This window comes from Hypanus sabinus, unplaced genomic scaffold (assembly GCF_030144855.1).
Source record: "Hypanus sabinus isolate sHypSab1 unplaced genomic scaffold, sHypSab1.hap1 scaffold_571, whole genome shotgun sequence".
Classification (NCBI taxonomy): Eukaryota; Metazoa; Chordata; class Chondrichthyes; order Myliobatiformes; family Dasyatidae; genus Hypanus; species Hypanus sabinus.
This window is the reverse complement of record NW_026781432.1, coordinates 157,970-182,261: the sequence shown is the minus strand read 5'-3', so window position 1 is coordinate 182,261 and position 24,292 is coordinate 157,970. Positions and strand designations below refer to the sequence as shown.

The following is a 24,292-nucleotide window of genomic DNA, read 5'->3' as shown; positions in this document are numbered from 1 at the left end:
ACTCAACCTTTTTGTATTTTGCAGGTTTTTCCCTCATTCCCGTTTGGAATAATGGATGGGTTCTCACGAGTCCTTACGTAACTCGCCGGTGGCTAGAGAGGTCATATAGAAATTGAGCAAGTCCCCAGCAATCCCTTCACTTGTCTTACCCTGGGTCATCCAACATGGATGAAAGAGAAATGGAGGTTTATGAGGTAGTGCGGATTCAGTACAATTTTTATTTATTATATTGGTCGGCACAACATGGAGTGCTGAAGGGTCTATTCTGTGTTGTAGTGTTCTATGGTTCTATGCTTTGTCAGAACGTCAGAGAATTCAGCGAGTGTGCAAAGCATAACCTGCTTTCCCAAAGCAGCACTAACTATCCATAATCAGGTTATGGTTCTCCAAATTGTCGGAAATCCTATTTCTAGGAATACTGTTCAATAATTTGTCAACATTGAAGTAAGACTCACTGGGCATTAATTTACAAGGTTTGTTACGTATTCAGGCAACAATAAATATATGAGTTCGGCAAGGGTTTCTTATAACAAACAACACGTTTATTAAACACAGAAAACAAACCCCCCAAAAGTAAACAAACACTACCGTAACCGGAATCAGCTGCTGAGCGGCTGTTCAAACAGTTCGTAAAGTGATATTCCAAAACAGTTCTTAAAGTGATATTGCCAAAAGTTCGATATGCTCACAGTCCATTTAAAAGGAGAGACTTTACAGGACGATTTAAGTTCTCTTTCACGTCGCTTGCTTCGATTCCCGACGTCGAAATTCCCACGAAGAATTTACGAAACAGAACGGCTTAAAGGCACTGACCTTTCCTTCCTCACTATCTTCAATCCTTTCTAGTTAAACCTAGGGATTAACACGAAGATAGTCAACGAAATCCTTCCGAATAAGGATCAAACGAAGGTCGCCCCCGTTTCACCGTAGAAAGCGATTCTCCTCGATCTTTAACTTCCAACCTTGAATCTTCACTCTCCTTTAATTCTCAAACTAACAGAATCATAAAGAACCTGTTGGCATTAACCTTTTAATCTTTAGGCATTAAATAAAAACTTCATCCTTCAACTAAACTGCGTCATCACTTCAAACACGCAGTGGCATGAAGTCAACTTGGCAAATCCAGCCACGAACTGCCCCCCCTCACAGGGTGGGGTCTACCTTTTATAATCTGTAAAAAAAAAACATCACATGATCTCTACTGGCGGGAAAATGACGTCATTCCACCATCACAAGACCATCACCTCAAGTCCAGTACAGCCTCAACCCCAGTCACATGACAAGGGCTCCACTGTCATGTGTCACGAGTATGTAACAGGTTATTCCTACAGCCTTTTGTGAACCAAGGTCTAATATGTTCCACTCTCGAAATCTCTGAAGCTACTTCTGTGGCCAGTGATATCAGAGCCTCAACCAAACATGTAAGATGTGTTGGCCATTTGGATTCATAACTGGCTTGGCCGTAACAGACAGAGGGATGTAAACGAATTGACTGCAGGTCTGTGGTTAGTAGTGTTCCGAAGGGATCTGATTTGGAACCTTTGCAGTTGCAGATATTGTTGGGGAAGTGGCAGTTGGTGTAGTACCTAGCCAAATATTAAACGTTGCAATTCGACACGGATTCTCAGAGCCGGGAGTCATAGTGGGGATAAGCTCCCATTACCTATAAAGTGTTCCAACTGGCGTGCGTCACTAACAGCCTCTATGTACTCTTAGTCTCAACGTTTGACTTAGTTATTAGGCCCGGTGGAATTGTTACTGCTGACAAGAGAAGAGGCAAAGACGGACCACTGGCACCTCAAAACCATTTACTTCGGGAAAATGCGGCTTGTCAGCCTTGGGCAGCAGCCCGCCTAGGAGAAGAACGCTGATTTTAAAACTCTGCATCCTTGCAGCCACACCCACCCGTGAGAAACTATTCGGGATTAAACCCCGAGGAAGAAATCCGGAGCCGGGGTCCCTAAGGCAGATTTATGTTACCTACAACATTAGCCTCTGCGATGACACTGGTGCCAAGCTGTACCGACGCCTGCCTTTCCCTTGGACTACATCAGCGATGTGCAAAGGGGGAGGACCCTGCGTGTCCAAACTTCCAGCCCAGGCTTGCGCCCTGGAGAGCACACAATACACCAGAGACGCTACCCGACTGTCCCCTGGGACCGACGCCTGTCTACTACTACTTATAGCAAGTGTGAAGAGACATTACCCTGTTAAATGAAAGAATCTTAAAAGTGGTGATGAGCAGAAAGATCAAGTTCAATGACCAAAGTTCATAATTCCCTTTACGTGGCTACATTATTTGATCAAGTGGTGAAGAAGACATATAGCATCTTCGCATTTGCTAGTCAAGAAATTGAGTTTAATTGTCAGGAGTTTATGTTGCAGATTTATAAAACTGAAGTTACGTCACATCTGCAGTATTTCATACAGTTCTCATCACCCCATTATATATAAATGTCAAGGGTTTGGAGAGGGTTCTCGATGAGATTTACCAGTATGTTGCCTGGATTGGAGGGCGCATGCTATAATGATTGTTTGGCCAAACTTACGTTCTTTTCTCGAAGTGGCGTAGTGGGGAATGCGGGTAGTTTTGGAAGAGGTTTTATCGATGTTTGAGAGACATAGACAAAGTAGACAAACGCTAATTTGTTCCCAGTGTTGAAATATCTACTACCAGAAGCCAGGAATTTTATATGAGAGGAGATACGCTCAAAGGATGGATGAGGCAAGTTCTTTGACACATAATGTTGGGTGGCTGGAATACGCACCAGGTGTGGTGTTGAGGCAGATACATGTTCTATGACTATGTTCTGTAACATTGTTCACTTTACAATGTTTCAATGCGATATTCAGTTCAGCATGTGTTATTTTTATTGTTTGCCATACGGAACTCCAAAACTTCTTTCAGCATTTTGTTCAACTTTGCCGACCCATTCCTCACTTCCAGAAACGATTTCCACACCCAAGTCAATCCCAGCGACTGGGAACCTTTCCCCATCACCAGGCCGAGGAAGAGCCGGGAATCCTCTGTCGGGGTTCCCTTCTCTGTGAGTTTTGTGATTTCCTGTGAACAATGAACTTGTTGAGTGAAAGACAGAGTGAAGAAAAATGGAAATTAAAAAACAAATATCAGCTCAGTGATGGGACGTCGGACTTTGAGCACAGGAACAGTCACTGGGCAGCCTTCTCACCTATTCTGTAAATTTCTGGGTTCAGTCATTAGCAACAAAGAACTGTGGAAATTACAAATCAGAATATTATTAGAGTCACAGAGCACAAACTCACAGAAACACACCCTTCGATCCTTCTGATTAATGCCGAATTGATTTTCTGCCTCGTCCCATCTGCCTGCACAAAGGTCCTCTCGCCACCTCCCATCAATGTGCTTACCTGACGTTCTCTGAATTGTCGAAATCGAACCCGCATCCACCATTTCCACAGGGAGCTCATTCCGCACTCTCACCAGCTTTGAGTGAAGAAGCTCCCTCCTCAATTTCCCTTAAAATAAATCACATCCATACTAATCTGGAGGAAGAAGGTAGAAGATGGTTTGAAAAAGAAAGCGGGTGTCGAGGGGCAGGTGCCGGAAGGACGAGATAATGGTAGAGAAAGTAAGAGGCCAAGTGTGGAGAGGGAAACCGAACGGTTTGTTTATACTTAACATATTTCAAAAAAAAAATACTTGAGCTTACTTACTGCAAACCTACTGCCCATACCCGGAACATTCACAACCAAATTAGTGATATAGATGATAAGTAGCAATGGGCGTAACGCTGGGAAGCATCAATAGGCACAGGTTTCAAGTCCAATAGACAATTTCCCACCATCACTCTCTGCTTCCTACCATCAAGCCAACTGTGCATCCAGTTATCCAGCTCTCCCTGGACCCCATGCCATCTGACTTTCAACAGCAACTTTTCATGCTACACGTTACCAAAGGCCTCACCGCTGCCATATAAGCCATATTCCTGCAGGGTCTCAACGTCAAAGAGAATAGATTTAAGCAGAGGAGCTGAGGACAAAAACTTTTAGCCAAAGGGTAGTTAAAATGTAGAACAATCTACCCGAGGTGGTGGGGGAAGCCGTGAAAGGGCATTTAACCTGCAGAGGAGCAGTGGGCTATGAACCCAGTGCTGATAAACAGGACCAGTGTAGACAGTAAGAGGATGGTCAGAACAGGTATGGACGGCCAAAGGCCTATTTCCATGCTGTGCGATCCACCACTCGGACAAGACAAATTAACGATGGTGGTACTGCAAGGCATTGAGTTCCAACTCCACACCCCTCCCCAACTTGGAATAAACCAGACTGCATCATTTGTCGCCACTGCTAAATTCTGTTTCTGTCCAGGTAATATATAAACTTGAACCATCTCACTGAGGGTCTGGTGGAGAACCAACCCCTGCCCTCTGCACATGTGATCACATCTCTCCTGCTTCTGAAATTTCAAACACCCTCAGAATGATTTTTTAATTAATTCTGAAGGTTATGGTACATTTGGCTCGTGGTCAAAGCTGACAAGCTTTCTCACAGCTGGTTCCATCTGTTGGTGTGTTCTCTTTCCTCCACCTCCAGGGAAGCTGCATCTCCACACGAACTCCTCACTTGGGACGACTGCCTGTACCCGTGACACAGGAAACCACGTCACTGTCACTCTCCTGATACCATGTCTGATTTGCTCACTTCTGGGTATCCTCCTGGATCACTCTTCTTCTCAACAAAACTCTCCCTCAGTTTCCTCCTGTGAAATTATAAACATCAATTAAAACGATTTATCAGACAGCTCCTGTAGACTCATCAGGCTCATTTCTGATCATGAGTCCCCAGTAAATACCCGCTCTTCAACCTTACCCTTTTCCTTTTGCAACCTCTGGATATGCCAGCTGATCTGAGCTCATTGTTTGACCATAAGGTATAGGAGCAGAATCAGGCCACTTGGCCCAATAAGTCTGCATTCGCCTTTTCATTCTGGCTGATTTAAGCTTTCTCTCGGCTCTAATCTATCCGCCTTCTTCCCGTATCCATCCATGCCCTGAACAATCAAAAATCTCTCCAAATCTACCGTAAATATATACAACGTTGAATTCCACAGCTGACCGTGGCAAAGAGTTCCACAGATTCTCCACTGTCTGGCTAATTAAATTCTTCATCCTCTCCGTTCTAAAGGGACGTCCCTATGTTCTGCGGCTGTGTAAGGACATTTGTCTCTCCCCAGACCATCACATGTCATTCTCTGATGCATAGGTTGCTCACAGCATCTTCCCTGTCTGCATATATTGTCGCTCTCCAGGGTAATGCCGTCTGAAAATTGTTGTGTTCCCGATGACCGTCAGTAAAGATCAGCGTTGTCTGGGTAATCCCCTGAAAATGTTGATACGCACTCTGTGAACAGTTGTATATTTTAACGCTCATTCCGGACTGCCCCTAAACTTTGACCCTTTCACGGTGAGCCCTCAGAAATATTTACGCTATCTCGTTGACTTGCGATCTCCTTCTGACATACTTTAAATATTCACTCCCATCTCTCTCTCTCTCTCTCTCTCTCTCTCGCTCTCCCCCGTTTACATTTTGATGCTGTCATACTGAATCTCAATAAATATTAAATATTAAATGAACTCCATCATATATTCGTGCTTTCTCTGTAACCTCTTGTTAGTATTGAAGATGCCCCTCTGACCCATTGTAATTATTGATGCTTTCTGCTGATTCGATCAAAGCATTCATCTCCCTTTGGCTATAAGTCCAACATACCAATGACACCTTGGTATTTCTGAACTAAAATACTTCCTGCACTGATGCATATTATGTCACAAAGAGATTTGAATGTGCCCTCAGATCCAATGAATGACAGTTCAACAGATGTCTGTTTTTTTTTCTTTTTTGACACCCCAATAAATTTAATGGCGTTTATCATCCTGTCCCGGGGTAAATGCGGTATCTGCATTTGCACCAGACGCTACCTGGTGGACATGGAGGTGGCGGATCTGTTGGTCATTGTTACTGAAGTTATCTTGTTTCAAATTAATTATCATTACTTCTCACTGAGTTTCCTGGACATCACTCCAGTGTGCGCTGTTACAGACATATTGAGTCCAATAACCACAAATTGCTCAGTCTGGTTCACCGTCACTTTCACATTTGATCGATTTGTGCCATACGTAGCTAAAAGCTGAAAACTAAAAGTTGCACCGAGAAAACTGCGGCTGTTTTGCAAACAACAACTGGAATAATTCTTTGAAAAATATTCCGTTTTACTTCACAATGGAACATGGGAAATTATTGAAAATATCCCGTGGTACTGCGATCCCAAGCCATGTTATTTCACTGACAAATGTAGGGTTGGACCTGACTGGTTCGATACCGCTTTAACACCACTGCTGCCATTCGCTATAATTCTGATGGTCGGGCACTTATTAGTCGCCAGTCGTGTCCCGAGGGGACTCAGAGGTCAGAGTAAATGAGCGAACAGTAGAGACCCAGAGATGGAGAACAGGAAGAGGTCTGTGGTTTTGCTCTTCACCCCCTCTGGCAGCTTTAACCTCCGGTGGCTGACGGTTGTCGTATAATTCGTCTATAACCGCGCAAATGGGCAGAAGAGGCGAGCATTGGTTCCGGAAATATTTTGACACAAGTTGGCTCCGCGTTAGCGAACTTAAGTTGCTGCACCGATACCTTTAACTACGCAGTGACTCAGTCCGTGTTCAGCGAGCAGTGAAAGAGCTCGTTGAAAGATTCAGTCACCTCAGTAGTCCGGTTCTTAAAAAAAAAGCTGCGAACTGAGCTCAGTCCAACCGCCCAGGACCAGGCCCCTGCTTTGCGCCGTCTCAACTCCAATTGCTGAGAAAGTACTGAACACCCAGTATTCAGCAAGAGTCGAGATCTCCCAACATTCACTGACCCAGCTTCCAGTGCAGCATTTATTCCCGTTTTCTCTAGGTTCAGCACCAGCCAGAGCACAGGTAAAATTCTCATGTTTTGTGTGTCTGTATTCACAAGAATAAAAGGAACATTTTTAAACAGTCAGCCGGCTGGACAGAGTATATGCAAATAGATAGATCAAAAGACAGTTCAGAAAATGAAGATTGCATCACAGTCTGAATAATTTCGGCTCTCTATTTTATCCAATAAAATGGCAAAACCAAAGATATTTTCTTAGTCTACATCGACCTTGCTTTGCTGATTCCAGTTTTATGTCTTCTTCCATATTTTCATTTCTTCATGGCCAACACTTCTTGTTCTGCGAGAACTATTTCCAACTCTAAATTTGCCTTCGGCTTCATTAACCTTCTTCACACCATGGTCACCGCATGGGCTCCAGTAATACCATGGTTTCATTGGTTAGGTGGGGCAGTCCATGTTCCAGGCCTACACTCGTGACATTACAAAATTCTTCAGCGGTATATCGACGGCTCTATTGATGCTACTTCCGGCACCCATGTGGAGCACGGACAAGTCAACAGCTTCCACCCTGCTGTCCAATTTACCCGCTCTATTTCCGAACCCTTGCTTACTAGTCTTAGTCGCTGAGTCATTTCCCTTGGCATGTCTGCGGAAAACATTTCCAAATATCCTAAATCCAGAGGGCTAAACACCGAGCACCAGCTAATGTCCTACTATGATAAAGAGACTACTAAACGAATGCTGCCATGAAGGATCAGGTAGCATTGAAGTACTTCTAATGTGACAGGAAAATTACTCGTATGTATGCAGAACATAATGAAACTTAACAACTCTGACTGTGGAATTATTCATGAATCCTGACATCTGGACCTTCCACCACACTGTTACTATCTTCCACGGCGAAAACTCATGCAATATGTTATAGCGCGACCGCCATTTCATTGTTCCCATTTACTGTCTGTGCAGCATCGCTTTACAGCGGTCCGATATCCACTCTCGACTCTCTCTCTTTCACTTTGTATATCGAAATAAATGCTGGTATCTCCTTTAATATGATTGGCTGGCGTTATTTCTTATTTGTTCAATGCCTTCTTATTGACTTTTTTTGGTTGCCTTCAGTTTAAGAACGTCCCAGTTCTCTAACCCCACTAATTCTTTCTCTTTTACGTGACTAGTGTTTGAGTATTAAGTTGGCTTTGTCTTCTCTTTTTCGACACAGTTCTGTCATTTTCCCTTTATGATACTTCTTCTGTTTGTAACACATGTATTGCGTGCCTTCTAAAACCTTTCCATAATCGCAGTCATTGCTACGACTGTTAGAATCCTCCCCCCCCCCCAATCAATTCTGGTAACTCAGCTTTTCCTTCTTGTTTCAGGATGAATTCGATCACAGGTCTATCTAAAATAAATCGCCAACTTCCGATCCTATAGGTCCTCTTTCTAATGATTTCATTTAATCTTTAGACAACAGAACAAAGCCGTCCCTCTAACTTTCTGCCTATCCTTCGATATAATGTGTATCCTTGACGTGTGGGCCACAAAGGGTTCTAAAATTTGACAGGGGAGCCGGACCAGGAGCAGATGGACGGAGTGTTTTGGTAATACACCTCATAAGAGAAACTAAAATATCATGGGATATGTAGAAAACATGTGCTTTAATTTCAATTGAAAATGAATAAATGCATTACAACAAAATATCTGTCTTTGAAGTCCAATGGTATTTAGCTATTTATTGAAATGACTTTTAAAACTGAAAATTAAATGAATAAAATACAGCTTTTTAAAATAGTAACAGTTATTATTTTAAAGCACTGAAAGTTCTGTTATCCTTCAAGATTTTATCATCATCACTCTCCTCCTGACTGTCTTTATTTCAAATACGGTAGGAGATGCAGGTCTACTTGTCCTGCTCCTTCTTATTCAATTGTCCCCTGTGCCAAAACTCAACAACGACCCGCACAAGGACAGAACAGTGAGAGCGCGCCAGTATGCGGATCCTGTTATTTGATCTGGAGCGCATTTTTTTTATTTTGAGAACGTACGTGCCCCTGCGCACTACTCATGTCCATCACTTAACAGAAATGACATGTAACATGTAAGACTTATTGAAAAAGATATTTTCAAATACATTTTTTACATAACACAACGAAGAAACTTATTTTTAATTTCAGTGGGAATAGTGTTGTTGGCCTCCCTTTTTAGCCAGCGCATCAAAGTCTGGATTTAGTTTTGTTGTGGCGATTCTCAGTATGGATCTGAGGTTTTGGTCTGTTAACTTGGATCTGTGGCTAGCTTTGTTGATGTTCATGACGCTGAACGCCTGTTCACACAAATAGGTCGAGCCGAACAAGAGTAAAGCGTAAATGTGGAGTCATACGCTGCACCTTAACAAAGGTCAATGTATATAGAGTGCGTCAGCCGTTGGGAAAACGCCAGAATTGCGGGGAAAAAACGTTAACAAGGTTTATTAATATAATTTCATCAAGTTCTGCGGGCCGGATTAAAAAGCCGTAGTTTGCCCATGCCTGGGCTAGGCAGTATCTATAGGGAGAAGCACTATCGACGTTTCGGGCCGAGACTCTTCGTCAGGACTAGCTGAAAAGAAAAAATAGAAAGAGGCGACGACAGCATTGGTGCTGCCTCATGCAGGCATGCTGAGCTCGTTGACTTCATTAACTATGCCTCTAACTTTCACCCTGCCCTCGTGTTGGAACTGTTCCTCAAATCACTTTCATCTCGAGCAGGTCGTTCTGTATATAAATCGTTGCTTTTTGTGACTTCTTTCTAATTATCCTCCAACGAACATGATTTCAGAATTAACAGAAACGCTGTTTCATTAATTATTTTGTTTCTGTTGTAACACACAAAATGCTGGAGGTACTCAGCGGATTTTCCGTGCATTTGATAAATTTACCTAGATGCTGCCTGGCCTGCTGAGCTCCTTCAGCATTTTGTGTGAGTTGCTCGAATTTATGCCGTCTACAGATTTTCTCTTGATTGTCATCACATTTCTGCTTCTGTTTTATTTTTGCTATATTTTTACAGTATTTGAAGCCACTATTCAAGTTCTTTGCATAGGAACAGTGTTGGCACCGCCAAATATCATATTGATAGATATCAGGATAAGATCAGATTAGATCATAGTTCCCTTAACTGTGTATGTTGTTGTTAGGTTCAAAACATTATGATCTGTGTGTCCATTTGGCTGCCTGTCCGTCTGCCTGTTTGTCCGCCTCTGACATTTTCTCTGTCTCTCCCCTCTCTCTCCCTCTGTCTCTCTCTCTCTCTCTCTCTCTCTCTCTCTCTCTCTCTCTCTCTCTCTCTCTCTCTCTCTCTCTCTCTCTCTCTCTCTCTCTCTCTCTGTCTCTCTCTCGCTCTTTCACTTTAGCTCCCAAACTCGTTTTCTCTACCTTGAGTTCTACCTTACGATCTCTCACTCTCTCGCTCGCTCTCTGGATCGGCTCCAGTTGATAGGAATTGACAGATTAATAGTTCGGGGTTTCTAGGTAGGATAAAGTGCATGGTTATATGCAGTAGTGTCTTATGACCCTACAACTCTTGAGGCATTTGCACAGACATTTCAATGAGCAAGGAATTAATTAGTATAGATAGATCTGATAGTGGGCGCACACATATGATTGACCGATGGGCCTGTTTCTATGCTGTACAGTGGTTGATCCCTTCTGTTGACCAATCTTTCAGAAATCTCTCCAGTATTATCCACTATGCCTCACCCCTTTCCCATGTAAAATGATGTTTCATTATTTTACCCTCGATCAATAGAAATTTATTACAATGTTTTCGAATGTTTCAGGTCAGTTCGGTTGAAGTTCTCTGTTGCATATTCCCAACGCAGAGTCAGAGCCCATCGTGTGAAAGCAGATCATTGAAAATCTCTCTCTTCCAATTAAGCATTTGGTCTGTTGCCAGCTACTTTGATGAATCAAGTGTTCAAGAAAATGGTCCTTAAACACTTACCTGCATAATACACAAAGGCTATGTGTTCCGGATTTTTTACTTTATGAAGCATACATTCCTCCGAACGCCACATAACCTCACACTCCTCTTCTTGTGCCGGGCTACAAAAGACAGGAATCCCATTGGATGCCTTCATTCTGTCCACTTGTTTGTGCACCTTCAGTGATTCTTTTGCCTGTACGTCACTGTTGGAATTCCTGGGAGTATTGCAGAAGACGCAGGTTAGATACGTCTGTTAAAATTGGGGTCATATAAATTGCAAAAACAGTATATAGTGGGAAGCGATATGATTGGCTTTTAATTAAGAAAACAGAATCAGATTTCAAAAGTTCCAAGTACATTTATTTTCAATGTATATTTTCTATATGCATCCTTGAAATCCGTCTCTATACAGGCAGCCAGGAAACAAAGAACAGATTGAAGAAAAATTTAATTTAATTCGCTCTCTCTCTCTCTGTCTCTCTCCCTCCCTCTATCCCTCCCTCCCTCTCTCTCTCTCTCTCTCTCTCTCTCTCTGTATCGACATGTATAAACCAGTTGAAGCTCTGAATTCTATTCCTGGCGGACACTTCAAGTTGAGAGAGAAGAAGAGACTGCAGGTACAGGAAGAGGATAAGGAGTGTCTTCAGGAAGGAACCGCCTAGGCGGGAGTAGGAGCTCGTTACAGACGGAATTAATCTCCAGATCAGGCAGCTTCAATAGAACCGTGAAGCAGCGGTAACTGGTTTTATTCAAACTTCAATTTAATCGGATAGGAAGTTTGCGGGGGTGGGGGGGGGCGGTGTTTGTTGGGTTTAGGAAAGTACTCTGGGATTCTAGCGCCAGTGACACCGTCGGGATCGGCTGTTAACATTTGTTGCAAACTCTAAGCCACACACACAAAATGCTGGGGAAATTCATCAGACAACGCAGCAGCTGTTGAGAAGAGAAGGCAGTCGATGTTTCGGGTCGAGACGCCTCATTATTTGTACGTTATTTTGTATTTGGAGCAACTGCAGATTTTCTCCTGTTTGTTGTGTTGCACTGTTCATCAACTTCTTTACATTTACCCGTTAGTGGGGGGTTGGGGTGCAGAATAGGGAACATGATAGTAGCTGAAACCTCATAACGTACACCATTTGTTTCTAACGTTTAATGAATTTCAAAATCCGACTTATTGGGTATTTCACCGCATTCTTCAGTTCCCCTCGGAATTTGCTCAGGGCATAAATACACGTGTTGGTGCAGGAACTGAGAACCTGCAGCATTCCCGATGTCAGTTCTGTGATGTAACGGGGATCCGTGACAGAGTAAACAAAACCTATTGAAATTTGTTGATAGATATAAAATACCAGCTGTGTAACCCACAACATAATGAAACTACCGGTTAAGCTGAAAAGCAAAACGATGGATTTGCGTCGGTTCTCCATCTCCTGGTCCTTGTCATTCTCTCCATTCTTTTGTCCCCGGAGCCCCCTGTGGGCTCGACTGGCCGCTAGAATGCGCCTGACAGTCAGAATATTGAACAGCAAAATCAGAAAAAATGGGACACAAGGGATTAAAGTGCGGTGAAACATGGTAAATACCGCCCATGAGGGAGAAGATTTGTAGTTCTCGGTATAAGCACAATACCAGGGAATACCATCAATGATTTCTCTAGTCTCGTAAGCAAAGCCCCAGGGGACACTCTCCAAACAGGCCAGCACACTCACCGTCCCGATAGCCACAGCCGCCGTTCTCCCAGTGCAATATTTTGTTTTCAGCTTCTCACAGCAAATAGTCACAAATCGATCGACGGTGAATGCAACAGTCAGCCAGACTGAGGTCGCAGTGCTCACAAATATCAACCAAGAACGGAGTCTGCACACCGGGGTGATGCTCAGGATTGATCGGGGAAAATAAATCTCAGCTGTCCCTCTCAGCAGCGGATCGGAGATAACGACCAGGAGATCGGCCGCTGCCATTCCCATCTTGTAGCGAGTGACACATTTGGAGAGACCGCACTTTCCCCGGGACAGGATCACAATCGCCAACAAGGTTAATGGAAAAGAAACAGGGAACAGCTTGTAGGGAATATAACGAACTAAGCGAAATGCAGCAGTGTTAGCGGATCCTTTCATGTTTTCACTTTATTGTTGCCTTTACCGGTGGGAGGGTGGAGTGCAGTCGCAGAACTGATGGAGACAGAAAGGAGTTTATGCAGTAAAATTAAATCAATATGATCTGAATACAGATTCCTACTGATGACCGAAATCTGAAGTGGCAGGGGAAATCTAAAACTGTGTGGCTACCTCCTCAGAGTCAATAATGAATGGAACAATTTGTGCCGGCGCCTTTCGCTTCTCGTTTCGATGAAATTAATAAAGCCGGACTCTAATGGCGGGATTTTTCCATTATACAATCATTAACTTCCATGACCCTCTTGTCAACGACAGAAGAGCCGAAGAAAGAAACGAAATCAAAATGCTGGAGCACTCCTCCAGGCAAAAAGGAATGTGTGGATAAAACAGTTGACGATTCTTTCCTCAGAACGGTTCTCAGTGAGGTCCCTGACACGAGTGTTAACTGGCTTCTCTTTCCACACAAGCTGCTTCGGGCTTCGTGCTTCGTGAATTCCCCGGGTGTGTTTCCTTTCCCCCCATTTGCAGCTACACTGACTTCATAACAGAGATTCACATACCATCAGACACAGCGCAGTCTGACATAATCTCACAGACAGACATGGCCCCTCCCACAGTATCCATTTCAGGGAAGACATTTCACAGTACTGAAAGCTATGGAACAACACGCGATGGCGTTAATTGTTCAGCAACGACTTCATTGTGTTGTCCATCAATTGTTTCACATTCAGTGATATCGTCCACATTAAAGATCCGCGACCTTCATGAAACAACATACAACTGCCAACAGTTGCTGAGGTGATACTACGAGCCGATGGTTTCGTTGTTACACCTAACTCAGAGAACCGCTCCCATACAAACGTACAGAATCAGTTGGTATAATATATGCGGAACGATATTTCCAAATGCAGGTGACCTGCTACAAGACCCGATTATTGAACACAGGCAACTGAGAGATCACTGCCTGACCCGTTGCGTTCCATAGGTTTTGGGGGAATCGCGACATTTCTGCAGCGGTCCTCAGATCCGGAAGACACAATCCACAATCTTTGTGTTTACATTCAATTCCTGAAAATTGGAATATTAGCAAACTGTGGAAACAGTAGAAACCAGCGACAGAAGTAATCACAATATTGGAATTGCTACCACTGCTGCTTACCGGGAATTCCAAAGGCTGAAATAAAAGGATAGTAGACGTCCTCTATCCGCCAGATGACTGGATACACCATTTCAGTGAGAATGTGTGACCACTGTTGCTCCTGACTCTGCAGCTCCGGCTGACACCCTGAGCTGATCCTTCCCAAACGGCCCCGATTTATACAGAGGATCGGTCTCCAGAGATACGATTATGCCCCTGACTAGCTTCCTTCATTACAGTGACTTGAACGACCACTTGAATTCTGCGCCGTTGACTCTGATGTAAATACCGGGCTGATTGGAGATAAGTGCATCAAAACTCGGGGGCGTTACCTTGGGCATTTTTCACCCATGTGGTGGAGCTCTAATGCCAAAGGGTGAATGTTATCACCGAGCAGCCACTTTCACTGAGTTCACACTTCTGATGTTTAATTCATCTGTAAGGAGTTCAACAGCACTGTCCGATCCCTAACGTCTTTCTTTGCGGTTTCCCAGTTGAAACTCCCCTTCAGTACTTCACATCCATTCTGGCCACACACATTGTCCAACACACATACACGTGCAGGAAGACACACACGCAGACACACATATATATACACACACACACACACACACACACACACACACACACACACACACACACACACACACACACACACACACACACACACACACACACACACAGAAACACAGATAAGAACAGAGATAAAATGGACAGAACAATGTCGTCACAGCCAACGGTCAGATGACCATGTTGTAGAAAATCTGCAGATCCTGGAATTGTGGACAAGATAAAGACACAGAATGCTGCATAAACTGCTGTTCCTCTCGCCCTTTTTGACGTTACTGAAGTAACAGACTTTCATGAGCGTCTCAAATCAGCAAGAGGTCAAACGAACATTGAAAATATTTCTTTCAACCGGCAGAGAAATGGTAGTCCGGTTAATTAATAAAAATGGTACTCTATATTTGGAGATGAATAGATTCCGGGACAAAAGACAGCGTCAAAGAGACAGACAGGTTGACTCTTGCATTGACTGCACTGGCCACTTCACAGAACCGTCTGACTATTACCTCCCCCTCGCTGGCCCAGTTTCCTTCTCCCACCCACCTCCGACTTTACTCCGGTCGAGGCACAAGGTACTGAACAGCCAACCTTCTCTCACTGGCAAGGTGTGTTAGAGAACAGAGAAGTGCTGACAGCACAGACAGAAGAGATATTCAGTCCCACACTGAGCACAAACACAAAATACACGTTTTCAATACAGCTGTTACACGCAAACAGAGGTGGGCATTATTTCCATTGTATACCATACCAGTGTCCTACAGGAGGAGACATTTTCCTACGAGAGGTTTTGTTTTGGGTGGTGGGGACTGTTGTTCCAGTGCGGTGCAGGAAAGAACAATCAGCAATCAGATGGGAAATTGGGAAACAATGTATCAGGTGTGAGTGGAAAGATACTGACAAGCACATGGTGTTCGGGATAATGCGTTTGTGTGAACTGACAACTAGCAGCAGGTCAAAGGCAGAAATGGGAATAAAAGGGGCTCTTTCAATTTGGGATTATGTGGTTAGAACGGAAACTGGTGGAATGCGTCTTGGTCCCCAACTGTTCGCTGTCGACATCGAAGTTTGGATATGGGGCCAAGTATATTATATTCTTGTCTCCTGCAGTTACAGAGCTTGGTGTCAGAATCAGTATGGCTATAGGTAGTGAGAGTGTGTGGATGCAGACAGAAGTGATTGAGTGAGCATCTGCAATTTGACAACATGTGGGAAAACGTGATTCCATCCACTCCGAGAGGAACAAACTAGATGTTTTTTGTTTGTTTTTAACTTTGGGAAAGAGATAACGGTTCAGAGGTACATGGGGTGTTTGGAAACAAGTTATTGAGAGTCAGCGTTCAAGTTAGTGAATAATTAGGGAAAGAAACAGTTCTTTTATCCAATGATGTCCGAGAATTGGAGAAGTGCAAAATAATGGATTTGCGACGGGTCTCAATCTCCCGGTCCCTGTTATTCTCTCCCACTCTTTTGTCCCCGGAGCCCTCTGCGAGCTCGACTTGCCGCTGGAATCCTCCTGACAGTTTGAATATTGAACAGCAAGATCAGAATGAATGGTACACAAGGGGTTAAAATGCAGTGAAACAGTGTAAATGTCAACCTTGAGGGAGAGTTTCTGTAGCTCGCTGTAGCAACACAGTACCAGGGAACACCGTCAATTATTTCTTCAGGCTCGTATGCAGAGCCCCAGGGGACAGTCTTCAAACAATCCAGCACCCTCACTGTCCCTACAACCACAACCGCCGTTCTCTCGTTTCAATATTTTGCTTTCAGCTTCTCATAGCATATAGCCACAAATCAATTGACGGTGAAAGCTACAGTCAGCCAGACGGAGGTCGCAGTGCTGTAAAAACTTAACCAGAAGGGTTCTACACACACCTGTGATCCGCACTGATCCGCAAGCATCATCTGGGAAAGTAAATCCCAGCAGTCCACTTCAACAGCGGATTCGAAATAACGGCCATTAGATCGGCCGCGGCCATTCCCACCAGGTAGCGAGTGACGCATTTGGAAAGACAGCACTTTCCCCGGGACAGGATCAGAATCGCCACCAGGTTCGTTGGAAAAGTTTACAAAATATTGAGCAGCAGCGAATGCAACGGTTTGAGTGGATTGTGTAATATTTCCACTTTATTGTATTTATTCTATTTCCCAGCCTTCATTTTCCTTGACGCTCCCTGTCAGCAATGGAACAGCCGAAGGAATGAACAGAAAAACAGGAAATGCTGGGAACACTCATCCAGACAAAACAGAATATGTGGAAAACCAGGTTAAGAGTCCTTTCTCAGAATTGTTCTCAGACAGAAAGCTGACCCGAGTGTTAACTGGTTTCTCTTACCATACGGGCTGTCTGGAGCGTAGTGCTTTTTGAATTCCCCGTGTGTGTTTCCTATTCCCCAATTTGCCGTCCCACACACTTTGCAACCGAACATTGACTGATTCTAACAGAGACAGCGCAGTCTGACCCAGCCGCACAGACGGACATGACGCATCTCATAGAGTCGGTGTGGGTGGAGGTCAGAAATAGGAAGGGAACAATCACGTGTGCTGGGAGTAGTCTATATACCCCCAAATAGCCCTCGGGACACCGAGGAGCAGATAAGCAGGCAGATTTTAGAATGGTGCAGGAAATACAGGGTTGTAGTTATGTGTCATTTCAACTTCCCTCATATTGACTGACACCACCTGACTGCAAGGGGGATAGATGGGGCTGAATTTGTCAGGTGTGTTCAAGAAGGATTCCTGATACAGTATGTGGACCGGCTGATGAGAGGAGAAGCCATACTGGATCTAGTTATAGGTAATGAACCTGATCAGGTGGCAGAGCATTTTGGTCAGAGTGACCTCAACCCCCTTAGCTTCAGCATTGCTATGGACAAGGATAAACAGGCAATGGGAAAGTGCTTAACTGGGGAATGGCTAACTGAAGGGATGAGGCAGGAACTAGTGGGAGTAAATTGGAAACAGATGTTCAAAGGTGAAAGCACAGAAGGAATGTGAAGGAAGTTTAGGGAACACTTGTACAGGGTTCAGGATAGGTTTGTCCCACTGAGACAAGGAAAAAGTGGTATGAAAAGGGAACCGTGGCTGACAAAACACGTGAGGCAACTCGTCAAGCGAAAGAAGAAAGCATATGTTAGATACAAGAAGCAGGAAGCAGGAGAGGCTCATGAGAAATATTGGCTATCCAGGAAGGAGCTTAAGAAAGGATTTAGGAGAGTTTGAAGGGGGCATAAGAAAGCCTTGGCATCTAGGATTAAGGAAAACCCCAAGGTGTTCTATGCGTATGTGAAGAGCAACGATGACAAGAATGAAGATGGGGCCGCAAAAGGATAAGGAGGTCAACATGTGCCTGGAGGCGCAGGCGGTTGCGGAGTTACAAAATGGATACTTTGCTTCAGTGTTCATAAGTGAAAAGGATCTTGATCAGGGTGAGGTCGAAATAGAACAGGCCTGTGTGCTGGAGAATGTGGAGATTAAGGAAGAAGGTGTTGGATTTTCTTAAAAACCACAAATCCCCAGGTCTGGACGAGATATACCCCTGGATGCTGTGGCAAGTGAAAGAAGAGATCGCTGGAGCAGTAGCTACGATCTTTGAATACTCTTTGGCTTCAGGGGAGGTGCCGTAGGACTGGAAAACGGCTAATGTAGTTTCCTTGTTAAAAAGGTAACAGAGAAACCTGGTGAGACCTTCTATAGCCCAGTGAGTCTTACGTCGGTGGTCTGCAAACCATTGGTAAGGATTCTTAAGGACACGATCTACGAGCATTTGGAGAAGTACAGTCAACATGGCTTTCTGAAGGGAAGATAGTGCCTCATGAGCCCAATTGTGTTTTTTGAAGACGTAACAAAATAAATTGATGAGCGTAGGGCGGTAGATGTCTACATCGATTTTAACAAGGCATTTGACAAGGTCCCCCACGAGAGACACATCCAGAAAGTCATGAGGCATGGGATCAGTGAATCCCTGCTGTTGGGATAAAAAATGGTTACTGGAGGAAGGCAGGGGGTAATTGTGGAAGGAAAGTGTTCTGCCCGGAGGTCGGTGACTAGTGGAGTGCTACAAGGATCAGTCCTGGGACCCCTGCTGTTTATGATGTTTATAAATGACCTGGATGAAGACGCAGGAGGATGTATCTGTAAGTTTGCGGATGACACGAAGATTGGAGGAGTTGTGGATGGAGCTGTAGGTTGTCGAAGGTTACAAGATGGTATGTACAGATTGCAGCGTTGGCCAGAATAGTGGCAGATGGAGTTCAATCTGATTAACTGTGCGGTGATCCATCTTAGAAGGACAAACCAGAAGGCTGAGTACAGTGTTAATGGTCGGTTACTTAAGTGTGTGGATGAACAGAGGGACATTGGGGTTCAAATCCATACATCCCTCACGATCGCTGCATAGATTAATAGAACAGTTAAGAAGGCCTAGGGGATGCTAGGCTTCTGTAATAGGGGGATTGAGTTCAAGAGTAGAGAGGTCATGTTGCAACTCTACTAAACTTTGGTGAGACTACACTTAGGGTATTGTATTCAATTCTGGTCACCTCATTATAGGAAGGATGTGGATGTTATGGAGACGGCGCAGAGGAGATTTACAGGGAAATTGCCAGGATTGGGAAACAAGTGTTATGAGGCATGGTTAGCAGAGCTGGGACTTTTTTCTTTGGAGAATAGAAGGATGAGAGGGGTCTTTATTAGAGGTCTACATGATTATGAGAGGTATAGATAAGGCTCTATCCAGTACCTGTTTCCCAGGGCACAGATAGTAAGCACCAGAGGGCATACCTACACAATTAAGTTAAGGGAGAGAAGTTTATGGGAGACATGAGGGGTATTTCCTTTTACACAGAGGGTTGTAAGTGCCTGGAATGACTTGCCAGGGATTGTGGTGGCTAAAACATTAAGGGTATTTAAGAGCCTCTTGCACAGGCAAATGGATGAAAGAAATATATGGTTTGGCTGCAAATCGAGCGCCGAATGTTCTGTATTGTGCTATCATATCCTTGTGTCTAGTGTCTTCTAGTGTCATTTACAATCCGTGTCCACGTACTTGCCATTGGTGCCTGTTAGTGCCCTTGGAATTCCGGGGCTTATTACTGGTAAGTACCCATACAATGGCTACTTTTCGTGGAAGCTGGCATTTATGGAAACAGCTGTTGGAGTAACTGAGACTATGGAAACGGATGGAACTTTTTTATTCTTGTGAGAATGTTCCAAGGAGCAAGCAAAGAGAGAAGTAGAGAGAACTTTTTGAACACCGTGTCCATTCACCAGGTGTTCAGATTTGCTTTAAAGGCGGTGCAATTTCCTGCTAAGTAGGATTATGAGCGGAAAGGACGAACTGTGAGGTGCATCCCGTCTAAACCTGTCATGTTACGTTCTGGAAGCAACTAGAGCGACCGGAAACCCTACATTTACTGAAAAGTTCGAGGAATGGAAATGGAGATTAACTGATAACGTGTTGGAACGTGAAGACGCCTTTTCCACTGGCAGTCCTGAGTTTGATTTCTCCAAGAGTACTTGCCACAGTATTAAAGCAACCGAGGGCATCCCTTTCCGAGAGAGGTCTCGCTGATAGGTCCCAGCGGGGGTTCCTAACATTCATCCGCAGCTGATGAAACAGAGGGAAGCTAGGTTTAGTCATAGAGCAGGAGCGCCTAAGCCGCCGGGAGACACAAGTGACAGACACCGGGAGAGACGGTCCAGTAGTCAGCTGGGTGACACGAGTGATAGAGACTGTCCAAGGGGTGATTTGATGCGCGAAACACTCACTCTCCTGAATTCCCCTGAGTGGAGACCCAGAACCAGCACATGCTTCTCGCATGACAAAGCTTTCAACCCTGGAATAATTTTCTAAACCACCTCTGAACCGTCTCCAGTGACAGCACAACGTGTCACAGACAAGGGGCTCCAGACTGCTCACAATACTCGAGGTAAGGCCTCAATAGTGCATTTTAAAACCTGAAAATTCCATCGCTGCATCCATACCACATTCCTCTGGAAATGATCGCGAACATCGCATTGGCCTTCCTCACCACTTTCGCAACCTGCATGTTCACCTTCAGGGAATGCTGGACGAACAACGTTGAGTCCTTTTGCACCTCAGATTTTCCAATTGTCTCTGCGATGAGAAAATAGCCTTCCATTTTATTTCTTCTGCTCAAGTGCAGCACCATACATTTCGTGGCAGTGTTTTATGTCTGCCACTTCTTTGCCCATTCTCCTCATCTTCCCTTGTCCTTTTGTAGACTTTCTACTTCCTCCAGATTTCCTGCACCTTCTCCTATCTTCATCTAGACCACAAACCTGTCCGTATGATCATCAATTCCAGCATCCAAGTCATTAACACATAAAATAAGAGTATTCATCCATCGGTTGTACTGTATCCTGCAGTCCCGTTATATATTATGCAACCTCAAATGCAACTCTAATTATGTTTAATCTAATACGCTTATTTTGTCCAGATTTTGTTTTTATAGCTTTTGAAATCAAATTTACTATATGTATTGTGTTTCAGCTTTACGTGAATAATTTCAAATCGTGCATATTCGATCCTCTGTCAATGTGTAATTCATCTGTTGTCTCTGAGAGAGGTTAAATCTAAACAAACTCCAGTGAGCTTCATAGTCGCCCTGGATTATTACGTAAAATAACAATTAATATTGCTATTACCATTATTCTATCACTTGACTTTGCACAAATTGCTGTGTTGTACTCATTGAGTGTTTTGACCGTCCTGTTAGTGCGGTCCTTCATGGATTTTATTGTGTTTCTTGGATGCCCGCAGGAATGTCAATCTCATTGCTGCAAATGGTGATATATGCATACAGGTATGCTGTGATGCAAAATTTACTTTCGGCTTTGAACTTTGAAACAATTGGGCCGAAGGCTATTTTCCATGCTGTACGACTTAAAATATCTGCATTGCAAAACAGGGAAGAGTGGCCTGTTAAACAATGGAAAGTGAATATAATCCAGTCCAGAATGAACAATCCGATATTCCCAAATCCAGAAAGGTGTTAAGCACACGCTACGGAGCTCCGCGGCAGATGCACGTTTGAGAACGTCGATGTAAAATGCCTTTTCAATATAGAGACCAGCAACGTGTCTGAATGGCCCCGATGTCACTCTGTCCAATAAACAGCCGCGGTTGAGAAGGTGATGCAGACACTCTCAAACAGGCCACTTTCTCATCAAACACCGCAGCCCGAATCCCATGTAACCTGTTGTTCTGCTCTCTGTTGTGACTAAAACAAAATCTTTATGTTAATTGTGTCTTTCTCATACTCCCAAACATACCACGCTTTGATCGCTGCAGTAAAATTACAGTGATTACATTATAAAAAACAGCACATGGAAAACAGAGTATTTGTCGTGAGTGGGATTGGAACCCACGCCTCCAGTTGGAGATCAGAACACTCGCGTTTAATAGGATGCGACTTACTCGCCTTAAGTCTGGCGCCTTAGACCACTCGGCCACCCTGACCGCTCTGCAGTACTCTCTCCACATGCCAGATAAACAGCTGAATTTCGGAATAGTCTGAATGACTGCTTTGATGAGAGGGTATACATACAAACACTCTACATCCTGGGATTCTAAATGAATATGGACGTGATGCATTTTCTCAGGTTGCGAGCATGTGCGGAGTCAGAGCGCACAGCATCACAGCACTGGAATTGTGCTGCACCCCGTTCAGGCCATCCTCCAGAGAGAGGATGACGAGGATTCGGAGAGTGTGCGGAAGAGCATCACCAAGATGCTACCTGAAATAGACGGTTTGTGCAATAACGAGAGTTTAGTCAAACTTGTTCTTTTTCTCTGGACCATCGGAGGTGAGGCGGAATCCGACAGACGTTTCTTAGATTTTCAGGCAAAGATATTGGTAGTGCATGCAAAAGTTATCTCCATTCCAGGGTTTACAAGTCTTTAAACGATCCTCTCTTAGGGCATACATTTCAACTAAGAGGGGATCGTTTCAAACACGATGTGCCAACAATCCATAACTTTATGTCGGCAAAACCAAGGACTGATTGTTGTCTTCAGCAGAGGGAAAACCAGAGGTTTTTGAGCCAGTTCTCCTTGAAGGATCAGAGGCGGGGCGCGTCTGGAACTTTAAATTGTTGGAATGACTTTATCCTTTGCTTTCTAAGGAGACTGCGGAGATTCAGCATGAGATCAAAAACCTTGATGAGCTTCTATAGAGGTTTCGTAGAGAGTATATTGTCTGTCTGCATTGAGACAGGGTACGGAAATACCGTACCTTTGAAGGAAAATCTTTAAAAAGTTTATTGAATTCTGCCCAGTCTATCACGGGAAAAGCACTGCCAAACATTAGGCACATCCACATAAAACGCAGTCATAGAAAAACAGCATCCACCGTCAGAGGTCGTCACCATCCTGCCATGCTCTTTTTTCGCTGCTGCCATTGGGTAGATGGTACAAGAGCCTCAGGACTCGCACCACCACGTTCAAGAACAGTTACTACCCATCCGACACCGGACTTTTGATCAAAAGGTGATAGTGTACACTACATGCCCACCCATTGAATATTCCGACGACCAATCATTTCACTTTAGAAACTGTATTGATCAGCTGAGTATGCCAGGAGGAGCTCAGCAGACCAGGCTGCATCTATGGACAGACGTAAGCAGTCGGCGTTTCGGGACGAGATCCTTCACCGTGAAATTGTTTCTGAATAAATCACTTACCCACAGTTCGGTGTACGGTGATCTATTGTAATGCGATGAACAGTGTCAAGAACATAATCTTATCTTCCAACAGTTTTTCTAATCCACCTCAACAACCCAGGGTTTGTTAGACAAATTATGTCAGGAGTGGGATTCGAACCCACGACCCCAGATGGAGACCAGAACACTCCCGTTTGTCTGAAGGACTTTCATTCCTTGAGTCTAGCGCATTAAACCACTCGGCCAACCTGACAACTTTTGATGTGTGTTTGTGAACGGAATGAATGCCTGACTTGTAAGCAAAGTTATATACACACAATCACACATATCGTCCTGCCAATCGGAAATGAAAGCGGGAGTGTTACAATTTTCTCAGTTTAGGCAACTTCTGTGGAAAGTGAAGCTGTAAAACAATTCCAAATCGAAGACTCGTGAGACGCGTCTCGGTAAGAATTTGTGAAGGATGTTTGCTGAGATGGATGAGAATGCTTGGAAGACTCAATAATTTTACATTTAGGGAAGCAGAGAAACAAACGTTAATAATCAGGACTGAATCTGCAAACTGGGTGGGAGTTGATCGCAACAATGTCAACAGAAACTGATTACAGGTTGTTCAATGATACCGAGCAGCGCTGCTTTACAGATGGAATCTGGTATGTAGACGACAAGTCCCAATAATCTGATGCTTGTGGAAGAAAGCGAAGATGTGACAAGTTTCGCAAGAACATAAGACATCGTGCAGAAAGGCCGTTTGATCTCCTGTGTCTGTTTCATCATTCCGTCATGGATGAATTATTACAGTCAGAATGTTGTTCAGGCTTGTAGAACAATGTTTAATCTGTCGGAGAGGAAACAGAAACAATGTGTTTTGGACGACAGAGCAGCGGCCTTTCTGAGAGATGAGACGCTTTAGAGAACGTAATTC

General features: G+C 44.1%; 1 non-coding gene across 1 annotated transcript; it reads right to left on the bottom strand.

The window, feature by feature from the left end:
• Positions 1 to 23,506: 23,506 nt before the first annotated feature.
• On the bottom strand, positions 23,507 to 23,620 carry trnal-caa (transfer RNA leucine (anticodon CAA)). The gene is made up of 2 exons: positions 23,583 to 23,620; positions 23,507 to 23,541 (listed from the first exon to the last, which is right to left on the bottom strand). It is a non-coding gene; the product is annotated as a tRNA-Leu (tRNA).
• Between the last annotated feature and the right edge of the window lie 672 nt (positions 23,621 to 24,292).